The sequence below is a fragment of the Ornithorhynchus anatinus genome, chromosome X1 (assembly GCF_004115215.2).
Source record: "Ornithorhynchus anatinus isolate Pmale09 chromosome X1, mOrnAna1.pri.v4, whole genome shotgun sequence".
NCBI classification, from domain to species: domain Eukaryota; kingdom Metazoa; phylum Chordata; class Mammalia; order Monotremata; family Ornithorhynchidae; genus Ornithorhynchus; species Ornithorhynchus anatinus.
Window position 1 is genome coordinate 77,048,584 of NC_041749.1, and position 11,836 is coordinate 77,060,419.

The following is an 11,836-nucleotide window of genomic DNA, read 5'->3' on the forward strand; positions in this document are numbered from 1 at the left end:
CTCTTCTTAGGCTTTTTCTACATTTCTCCTATCTGTACTGCCTAATGCAGAACATCTGCTCAGTTTTTGAATTTATCTAATCTGGTCTTCCTTTTGGCACTTGGTGGAACACAGTTTTCCCCACCACCACTCTCTCTCCCGGGTAGTTTTCAGCCAAACTTTCCAGGCTGCTTTTAGTCAGTATTCAGAATACAGGTCATTTCCTTGACCCCTCCCTACTCTCCCCTTCCTCCTCCTCTGCACCCCGACCCAACCATACACCATCAAATTTTCCTGAAATGATATTCCTATGTCTAATGGTGGGTGTAAGCTTTAGGAAGATCAAACTGTCAGGAACCAGTTCATTCTGTAGTCACACTATTAATCGTGGTATCACTGAGGATTGCAAATGCAATTAGATTGAGCTTTCTGCTAGTCTTCTTTGCAGTGTGTGGGGACCAACTGGTGGTTGCATTTAAGCAAGTAATTTGGGCTCCCAATTTAAGTAAAGGAAACAATAATGGTGGCCTTAATTACAGAAATTACCACTGCTACTTTGAGTTTGACATGTGCTTAATGACCAGATGGATGGAAACACTAAACCTAATGTCCTTTGGCAGACAATTGTAACTGATAATCGCCTCTATAAAGCTATTGATGGTAATCTGTTATGAAGAGATTCAGTTAATTCCAAGCAGAAGTGGTTTATTGTGCTGTTTTAGGATATAGCCTGCAGCAGCAAAACACAGAATGCATATGGGGCTTGCATATGGTTGGCTTCCCAAAGAAACTCAGAGGGAGATATCATTGCCCTGGGTAGGTGGATCTATACACACATTATTTTGAAACAAATATGTATTGGGACTTCTTTTTTATTTTATTTGTTAATTCACAGTTACTACATTTTCATTAGAATTCTGCTTTCCACTTCTTTCTGGTTTCTTTAACCTGTAGTAGGGACCAAAATATTCTCTTTGGATTGATGCTAATGCAATGAGGGCTGTTGTCCTCAGTTCTTGGTGTGGTTTGGGATTCCAAAATAATTTCTTTTCAAATGGAAAAGTAGGAATTTTCCATCGTTTGGTGAGGGCATTTTGCTTGTGTTTTGGGGGATAGGGAGGGAGGGACCTTAAGAGGTATGTAATAGTTTCTTTTATGCTTTGGAGGTTCTTTTAAAGCTCTCTGAAACAGTTGCCCCTTTGCTTTGGCTTCTGGTCTCACTTTTTTAGAACCTAATCAATCAGTTATCTCTAATGTTCCATATGCCCACCTGAACATCTCAGCTTACCAAGTTTTGATCAGAGTCTATAGAATTAGAGCCCAGTCCTTAGCCCCCTGCCCCCTGAATATCTCCAGTCCTTTTATGCAATATCCACACGTGTGGTAAGCTTCTCCTGAGCATTAGTGTGGTTAATTTGCATCTCCTGCATGCTCTGATGTCCAACATTCAGGCTTCCAACTCCTTCCTTTTCTGTCCCCACAGGATGATCAGCTATGCACAGCAGTGTATTTCTGCATTTCAAGAAGTAGGTGACACATCAAGCCTCAACTCATACCCAGTTTGTCTTTTCACAGGACAGATTTTGTACAGTCAATCAGTTTATTTGTAGTGGGTAACATTTTGAGACCTTGACAGTTTCAATGAAATGATCTAATTCCTCAAGGAATTTGCATTGGATTATAAATCCTTGAGTGAAGGGACTGTCTTGTTCTTTTTTTGTATGTTCCCACTTACCTAGTACCTTGTTCTGCATGCAGTACAAGCCCAGTAAATACCGGTGATGTTGATTCTAAAGGGGCAATTTTCATAGAAAAGTAGAATTTATAAGAATAAATGATGAGATGTTTTCAAGAGTAATGAGTAGCATGAAATGAAAACCAAAAGTCCATGGATTGTTAGAACTCTTCTTCTCTTGGAGGTTTTAGATTTCAGTTGCAAATTTCAGTAGTAGGAGGACATGTTTCTTACTGTCAAGGCCAGAAGGCTTTGGTTAATGTAGTAGAATGCAGGAGAAGGAAAGTGAGGCCTCACCCCAGTGTCTCCCACCTCAGAATTCATGGAAAGTACATAAATGCTTGATTTCACAACATTTTGAGCATGTTGCAAAATTAGAACACTGATTCCAAAGGCTGGAAGGAATCTGTAGTTGAGTCTAGAAAGGTGATTGTTCTTTTTTGGACCATGTTGCATTGTTTGGGAAATTTCTTACCTCATTTCTCTGGACTTATTGTCACTTAAGGGGCTTTTTTTTTTTTGATTTGGGTTTTCTCCATGTGTGGTACCTTTCCCATCATATTGTGAACTCCTCGGGGGTAGGGACTGTCTACATTTACACTGAAATATCCCCAAGTACATCAGAGAATTAAATCATTATAGGGGTGGAAATATGGATAATGATGATGATGATGATGATGAAAAAGAGGCGGCGGATACTTTAGCCTTTGGACCTCTAGTGGCGTGTAAGCTTCTACCCCTCCTTGTTTCTGACCCACCCAAGTTTTCCCCCTTTCCCCTCTCTTTATTTTCCTCATCCCCCATCTTTCCATGCTCTCTTTCTCTTCCCTCTTGTTCTCTTTCCCTTTGGTCTCACTCTTTATAATTGAAGTATTTCACCTTGAAAATGTATAAAGATAATTATTACTAGTAACTGTGGTATTTTTTAAGCATTTACTATCACCTAAGTACTGTTCTAAGTGCTGGGGTAGATACAAGATAATCAGGTCAGGCAGAGACCCTGTCTCTCATGGGGTTCACTGTCTAAGTAGGAAGGAGTAGGATTTAATCCCCATTTTACAGATGAGGTAATTGAGGCACAGAGAAGTGAAATGACTTGCCCAAGGTTACACAGCAGGCAAGTAAGTGAACTGGAATTAGAACCCAGGTCTTCTGACTCCCAGACCTGTGCTCTTTCTACTAGGCCATGAAACCTCCTTTTCCTCCATATGAAATCAATCAATCAGTCAATGGTATTTATTGAGTACTTACTATGTCCAAATTACTGTACTAAGCATCTGGGAGAGAATAACACAAATGTTAGCAGTGAGCTTACAGTCTAGAGGGAAAGAAAACATTTTGTTTAATTTGGGGAAGTTTTTAAATGGAATAACTGCTAATAGGGTAGAGAGAGAAAAGATGTACCTGGTGAAGCTTCCCAAAAATCAACTCCCTACCCCTTTCCCTGAAACTGCAGTGAAACAACTGGAACAAAGCATGTTTCAACAGCTTAGTGTAGTGATCGGCTAGGAAAGTCAGAAGGGGCTTCAGTCTTAGCAGAAAGATGGATGACCAATTACTCAACAGCTGAAAGTCCAGCCTTCTGTTAATAGTGGTATTTATTGATTGATCAATGGGTGCAGTGCAATGGGGAAATTAAAACAAAAGTATGAGATACATTCCTGGCTCACAATAATAAGTTTATACTGTTACAGGCTGGGAGTTGACAGTACTGCCTGGGTATTTTTTTCTTCAGTATTTGAATGCTTTCTGTCTGTAGAACTCTGTACTAAGTGCTTGGGAGAATGCAATATAACATAATTGGTAGACATGTTCTCTGCACACAACAAGCTTACAGTCTAGATAGAGGTCAGACATTAATAAAAAATAAATTATGGATATGTACATAAGTGCTGTGGACTGAAGGAGGGGTGAATAAAGGGTGCAAATACAAGTTTTATATTATGCAGAGTCTAGTGTGCTCTGAGTCAGCTGCTGTAGTATTTCACATAGGAAATGGGTTTTCGTTTGACTGAAAACAATACAACTCCACTAATATAGACTTTAGGGTGGAAGAGCTAATGATCTGAAGGGAGAAGTTCTTGGAACATTTACCTCCGTGCTTAACCTGGCTGTACTTCTTAATGCAGCCTTCTAAGCTCATTTTCTTCATATCTAAGAAGGGAATTAGAATGCCAGCCATCTTTGGGGGGGGGTCATGCTTTGGGCAAGTCACTTAACTTCTCGGTGCCTCAGTTACCTCATCTGTAAAATGGGGATTAAGACTGTGAGCCCCACATGAGACAACCTGATTCCCCTGTGTCTACCCCAAGCACTTAGAACAGTGCTGGGCACATAGTAAGCACTTAACAAATACCAACATTATTATTATTATTATGCTGTGCCATTTAATAAATGTCATTCTTAACATTGGTCTATTCTTCTCTTTAGATAACAACTTTTTCACTTAGGAAGTATTTTTGAAAATCTTTGTAAACCAGTGACTCGGGTTTGACTCCTGAGCTATCTTCTAGCTCTGAGTTTTCTTGCTTTCATTTCTTAATATTTCTAAAATCACAATGCTCAGAAAAAACAATTCCCAGCACTGCTATAGCCCTCAGGGATTCCTGGCAGCTCTCAAAATGTGCCAGCTGCAATTTAGGCAGAAGTGTCTGCCTAGGTGTGAATAACCAAATGCTTAGAAGACTCTCCTTACAAAGATTAGGTTGGCTGAGCACACCCTGGAGGAATTTTGGATATGAGTTCTAACCCATCATCACCCTGGAGCCTGCCTCTTGAAGCTTCCTGAGGATGAACAACTTAGAGGTGAATATAAACCTGAGAGCCACTAGGGGGCATAGGAGGGTTTTCTGCCCAACAAACACACTGCCGACCTGCCTGTACTGTTTAATGGAATTACGATTCTTTTTTAAACGTCAGTTAACATCACAGGGAGAGGAATGGGCTAAGAATGAAAAGGCAGAAAAACAGGAAAACTGCTTACATGAAAGATATCAGCCATCAGTGACTTGAAGGGGCATTTACATGATGCAATAGGGAACTTTGCTGTTGAAGGCACTGAGGGGAAAATTGGGTAAAACATGTGATGGTAATTAACAGACTATATACTTAGATTTGAGGGAGACTAGGTATTGATGGAGCACAAATGGATTAAAAACATAGCCAAAATGAGTTATAAATGGCTGTTCTGGAAGAGACATGTGTGTGTCTGGAAGAGACATGCTGACCAGTGAGCATACCAAAGGTCAGATGGGGTTGGAAAATAGTAGTGGAATGAAAGATCTCTGATGAAGGCCAGGATCCTGAAGGAACTTCTGGAGGGGAGCTGTTTGCGGAGCATTTATTCACACAAGCTAGTTGCCCAGGCAGACACACAAGCAGAAAAGAACCTTCTTAGTCTATCTCCCCTGTCATGTGGTTTTAGCTACCATTCTTTCTAGAGCTAAAGAGAAGGAAAAAACCTTGATTACAGAGGCAGATAGAGCTTAGATGCTCCTGAAGATTTTTTTTTTGATTCAAAAAAATAACCACTTATCAAAATGCAGGAAAACTGAGGCATTTGATAATAGGAGGATTAATAGTGGCATTAGGAAGAAGTAGAAATATAATTGGAATTATCAGAGTGATTTCCCCCTAGAGCTTGCAGGGCCTAGTTTTCATAGTAGGGAGCCAATTAGTGGCTTAGTCCCTCAAATGACTTTGAGGACTAGCTTTCCTTCCTATTGCAAGTAATGCCTCTACTATGGCTTTAAAAGTGCCTGGATAATAATAATAATGTTGGTATTTAAGCGCTTACTATGTGCTGAGCACTGTTCTAAGCGCTGGGGTAGATACAGGGTAATCAGGTTATCCCACGTGAGGCTCACAGTCTTAATCTCCATTTACAGATGAGGTAACTGAGACACCGAGAAGTTGTGACTTGCCCAAAGTCACACAGCTGACAGGTGGCAGAGCTGGGATTAGAACCCATGACCTCTGACTCCTAAGCCCATGCTCTTTCCACCGAGCCATGTTGCTTCTCTATGGAAGATCAGGGTTTGAAGAATGCACACTGGAATTTAGGTAGCTCCCAAGACACATGATTTTAGCCCTGGGGATTTAAGCCTGGTCTTCCCCCTTCTTTTCCCTTATCTCTCATTTTTGTTGATGCCAAAGGAATCATTCAGCTCTTACCTGTCTAGTGCTTATCTTTGCTTTTCTCTCACCACATCTCAATTTGCAAGCATCACTTCTCTTAAGCCAATTCACTTACAGTGACTTATTCTCATTTCTTATTTCTTGTTCCCACCTGCCCTCCTGCCTGGAACTCCCTTCACCTTCATATGTGGCTGACAACAGCTCTCCCCATCTTCAAAGCCTTTCTGAAGTCACAACTCCTCCAGGGGGCTTTCCCTGATTAACTTCTCATTTTCCCATCCTATTTCCCCCACTATTACCCCTTCATTACTACTTCATCACTTAAGTAGTTGGAGGTGCTTAGGCAATTTCTCTAACCCCCATAACACTTATGTACATATCTTTAAACTCTGTTGCTTCTCCCTATCTGTAATTCATTGTAATGTCTTTCTCTCCCACTGGATTGAAAGATCGTTGAGGTTAGAGATCATGTCTACTAATTTTATTGCATTCTCCCAAGTGTGTAGAACAGTGGTCTACAGAAAGCAAGAGCTCAATAAAACTGCTTGATTTTTTTTTTAATAGTTTTTGTTAAGCACTTACTATGTGTCAAACACTGTTCTAAGTGCTGGGCAGATACAAGTGAAGTAGGTTCATTCATTTAATCATATTTATCGAGTGCTTACTGTGTGCAGGGCACTGTACTAAATGCTTGGAAAGTACAATTTGGCAATAGAGACAATCCCTACCCAACAATGGGCTCACAGTCTAGAAGGGGGGGGAGACAGACAACAGAACAAATAGACAGGCATCAATAGAAATATATGGAATTAGAGAGATATACACATCATTAATAAAATAGAATAAATATGTACATATATACACAAGTGTTGTGGGGCGGGGAGGGGGGTAAAGCAGTGGGAGGGAGTCAGGTTGATGTCAGGGAGGAAAAGCAGAGGAAAAGGGGGGCTCAGTCTGGGAAGGCCTCCTGGAGGAGGTGGTTGGACATAGTTTCTGTTCCATATGAGGCTCAACGGAACAGAAAACCCCAAAACGTAGGACCCTTGCAGGATTTAAGCAAGCACTGTATTAAGCGCTTAGTACAGTGCTCTGCAGATAGTAAGCACTCAATAAATAAGATTGATCTGCTGTTATCATAAGGACCTTCTGGCATTTGAGACTAAGTGCAAGAACTCAGTGTGACTTTAAGACAGTTTTCTAAAATTCATAATGTAGTCTTCTGCCCCCAAATAAGCAAGGAAGTAGCTCAAAACTTTGGTTGAGAAAGGGTCCAGTGAGAAGAGCTGGCTATATACATAAGATACTTGAGGAGAATACATGATTCAATTATAGATGATTCTTGCTTCCTGGCCTGACCAAAGGAAGCTGTGCAACTCCAAAGTCAGAGCATCCCAAGTGTTTGGCGAATGGAGCCAAGAAGTCAGAGGCCAGAAATGATGGTTGATGGCTGCAACTTTGAGATAAAAGCCAGTTTTGTCCAGGAAGTTTTTTCCAGCAGTGGCAAATTACACTGGGCTGATAACCTTAAAATACCTCCTTTTGCCCCTAAGTACCTGGAAATCATAGGTTTCAGCAAATTCCGTAGCCTCTTTGGTGGTGTAATATACATTTCCTCAGAGCCTTTGATGAAGAGTGCAACTTAGGTTACTTCCAGGATAACAGTGGCATAAGCGAAAGCATAAAAATGTACAGAGTACATTCTTTACCCTTTTATTATACACAGAATGCTCATATCTATTATGTTTTAAAGTACTTATACACTAAAGTCTATGATTTATTTAGTTATTGCAATAACATTTTAGCACCGTTTTATCTGAATTTGTGGAATGTTTTAAAACATAAGCCTAATGGAAGCCAATCCATCATCACATTTTCAAAGTTCAAATTATTTAAGTTTTTGTACTATGTGGATCTAATCACTGAAAAGAGATACTTATATCCTATTGTTTTGACTGATGTCATTCACATTTCCCTGGGCTGTCCTGATTGATAGTATAAGTGCTGAAGTTAAGTAGGCAAATGGATGTGTATCAATAGGGTATTTTTTGTCCAGCTGCCTTTTTAGCACTAAAAACCTCATGGTCCTGATAGCATTCTGACGCTGCTCTTGCTCTTGCTCTTCCAATTTTATTTTAATTGGAAATAAAAATTTCACATAAAAGACACTTTTTCTTCCCTTTTCTCTCATCCTCTTACATTAAGGACGTGGACCTTTTGTGTCTTTAGGCAATCAACAATTATAAATGAAGAGGATAAATGTTATTTATTTCCTAGGGTGGGAGTCCGTGGATCTCATGTCCTTCTCCCTTCCCTAATATCAGCAAAGGAAGGGAAGGTAGTTGAGGCCTAGAGCCATCAAAATACTTTGATTTTACCCTGATTTATTCACCCCTCTGATCCCCCCCCAAAAAAAGCACCCAGAAAAAAACACGTCCATCCCTGAAGAGCTTCTACCTTTATCTTCCACCCTGGAGCTCCTTGGGTTCTTCAATGCTCTGACTCCTACACAGTGTCATCCTTCCAGTCTCCATGTATTGTAGAGCTCCCAGCCTTGGCTTTGAATGCCATGTGTTGGGATTTAGAATAGACATGGCGATGGATTGTAAACTCCTTTGCAATCAAAGATTAGTAATATACATTTGCTTGTGAGAAAATGGCAGTGGGTAGAAGGTTTAGCTTAATTTGGTTTATAAAAAAGGTTTCAGGTCTGAATCAGTAGTATTTATTGAGCGCTTGTATAAAAGTGCTACAAGGGGCTGGGGTTAAGGTAAGTGGTTAGGTGATGCTGAGGTGGCAGTAGAGAGGGAAATTGGATGGAGAGAAAGCCTCCTGGAGGAGATGTGACTTCAGAAAGGTTTTATAGATGGGGAGAAAGCAGTTCTCAGCAACATCTGAAGGTCAAGAATGTTCTGGGCAGGAGGGAGGTTATAAGCAAGAGGTCAGTGGTGGGAGAGTTGAGAGAAAAGCACTGTAAATTGGCTTGAGAAGTGAAGCCTGAGAGCTGAGGTATGGTGGGAGAGAAGCAAGGATAAATAGTAGGGAGATAGAGCTGAATCAGTGCCTTGAAACCAGTATTTGGGAGTTTCTCCTAGATGTGGAGAGGAATGAGCAACCATTGGAGGTTTCTGAGGAGTAGGAAGATGTAGGGAAAAACAACATTTTAGAAAAATGATCTGAGGAGAGATACAGGAACCTCTGTCAAGAGGCTGATAGAGTAATCAAGTTGGGATAGGACCAGTGCTTGGACCAGCATAGTGGTAATTTGGATGGGGAGGGAGGGATAGATGCTGGTGGGGTTGTGAAGAAGGAATTGACAGGAGCTGGTATGAGACTGAATGAATGAATATGGGAGTTGAAAGAGAAATCAAAGATAATGCCAAGGCTCCAGGCTTAAGAGAGAGAAGGGGGATGGTGGTATTGTCAATAGTGGGGGGAAAATTAAGAAGGAGAGGATTTGGTAGGAAAAATGAGGGCAAACAACTCCTCTTGAACTGATCATCATCATCTCTTCTATTGTCATCTTTTCCACTCACCTCCAAATTTAGAATTGTGATCCCTGAAGCATTGGCCACTGCACTTCTTCAGATCCACTCGGGAATTTGGAACTAAATACCATACCCACATCCAGAGCACACTGTCACAAGCAAATCTTGACTATATTATGGGTATTGACTATTTGGGGGATTTAATTTTGGCTTAAAGTGACCACACATACTGCATATAGGTAGGATGGTTATGAATTTTGGGGCCTCATTTTCCCACTCCTAAAATGGCCAGCAGGACATTTTAAGTCCTGCTTTTGGCTGGGGTGTTATGGTGGTGGACAAGCAGATAGTTATGTACCCCTCTGTTCTCTTCCTCCTATTCCCCCACTGTTAGAGAAGCAGCTAGGCCTAGTGGAAAGATCACGGGCCTGGGAATCAGAGGACATGGGTTCTAATCCTGGCTCTGCCAATTGCTTGCTGTGAGACCTTGGACAAGTCATTTAACTTCTCTGTGCCTCAGTTTCCTCAACTGTAAAATGGGGATTCAATACCCATTCTCCCTCCTACTTAAGACTTTGAGCCTCCATTTGGGACAGGGACTGGGACTGACCTAATTAACGTGTTCCTATCCCACATAGAACTTAACAAGTACCATAAAACAAACACACACTGCTGTTATCAATGCTACTCCTACATTACTGCTACCACCACTGAAGCAACCTTGTCCAGTTCTTCATGCTGTCCTCAGTACATTTCCAGGGTGATCAGAACTCTCTGAAGGGCAACCACTCTAGAAATCTCTGGAGGACATTCCACGGCCGCTGCAGATCTGACAAATGGCCACTGAAGTCCCAGAGGCAGTGGAGGAGAGTCACTTTTGGCACTGGCAGTGGAGGGATAATCTTGGCTGCTTCTCCTTTTAATGCTGGTTATGCATTTCTGGTTGTGTCTGTGTTTGTGTGTGCTGAGTGGATGTGTTTCTATCCTGTCCACCCCTTCTGTCCCTGTTTTTCTCTATTTGTGGTGCAGTCTCTGCATGTCTTCTAGACTGTGAGTCCTTTGTTGGGCAGGGATTGTACTTTTCAAGTATTTAGTACAGTGCTCTGCACACAGTAAGCGCTCAATAAATACGATTGAATGAATGTCTGTTTCTGCCTGTCATTCTGGGGTTTTGTTGTTGTTTTTAAAGTCCCTGCCAACTTTTCAAATTTCTGTTCTGGAAATTTGGTCACCTTTGCCTACACAAGGGGACCTGTAAAGATGCATACTCTTTTTTTTTTTTCATCCACAAATTCACTTTGTACAACAGAAACTCTTTTGCTTCCATTTTTAATTTTTCCTTGGGTAGCCCAAGTATTCATCTCGCAGGATCACACCTGGAGAGTTTCCAGTACTCTACCAGTCTCGACTACACGAGGGAGAGTCAAGCAGAGGCATATCCATTCCATTCCTAGCTTGGGCAGTGGTTAGCAAGTGGAAGGCAATCTGCTACAAGTCAAAACTCACCTGTGCTGGGCAGCAGCGACATGGGAGAGATTCGAGGGTGGAGACTCAAGCTTACTTTGCAGAAGGAGGTAATGGTAAACCACCTGTGTATTTTTACCAAGAAAACTATATGGATACACTACCAGAACGATTGCAGATGGAGGTGGGCCTTTCTGGGAGAGATGTGTCCATGGAGTCACTATGGGTCGGACACAACGTGACCGCGTAAGACAAAGCCCACGTATTGTCTCTGCTTTCATAGTAAGATGTTCGGAGGAATAATCCACGCTCCCCCTTCCTTATGTCCATATCTGTAATTTCATTTAAACATCTGTCTCTCCCACTAGACTATAAGCTTCTTGTGGGCAGGGAACATCTCTCTACCAATTCTGTTATATTGTAGTCTCCCAAATGCTTAGTACAGTGCTCTGCACACAGTAACCACTCAATAAATATGATTGATTGCAGCTACAAGGGCGAAACAAGTGTATCACAGTTTGCTTTAGGTGGGATGTAGTTGGTGCCTCATACTAGCTAGGGCTCACTTATTGTTTTCTGACACATTGCAATCACTGTACAGAAGAGAGCAAAAATAACCTAATGGAAATAAGAACAATTCTTGAATAGCTTGACAAGAATTAATTCAATATGGCATTACAGCTGAGTTACTTGGCCTTACAGCTGAGTTACTTAGTTAAGAGTTAAAAAGCTCCCTAAATTCAAATTTCCTGTTTCTCTCTTGAAACTCTTTAATAGCACAGGTACTTCATATGTTTTTCTGTTATACCTTTTAGTGAAACTCAAGTATGATTAAGGGCTACAGACCTTATTTTGTACTGAATATAAAAGGTGCATTCAATTTAATCATTTTTTTTTAATTGTAGTAAGCCTTCTGTTTATACCTTAAGCAGCTATCAATACTATTTATTGCCATTGTTCTTGTCTGTCTGTCTCCCCCGATTAGACTGTAAGCCCGTCAAACGGCAGGGACTGTCTCTATCTGTTGCCGACTTGT

The 11,836-nt window shown here is 41.1% G+C and overlaps 1 non-coding gene across 1 annotated transcript; it reads left to right on the plus strand.

The window, feature by feature from the left end:
* The first annotated feature begins 10,694 nt into the window (after nt 1-10,694).
* Nucleotides 10,695-10,832, plus strand: LOC114806838. Its single transcript, XR_003754896.1, has one exon. It is a non-coding gene; the product is annotated as a small nucleolar RNA SNORA7 (small nucleolar RNA).
* The last annotated feature ends 1,004 nt before the right edge of the window (nt 10,833-11,836 follow it).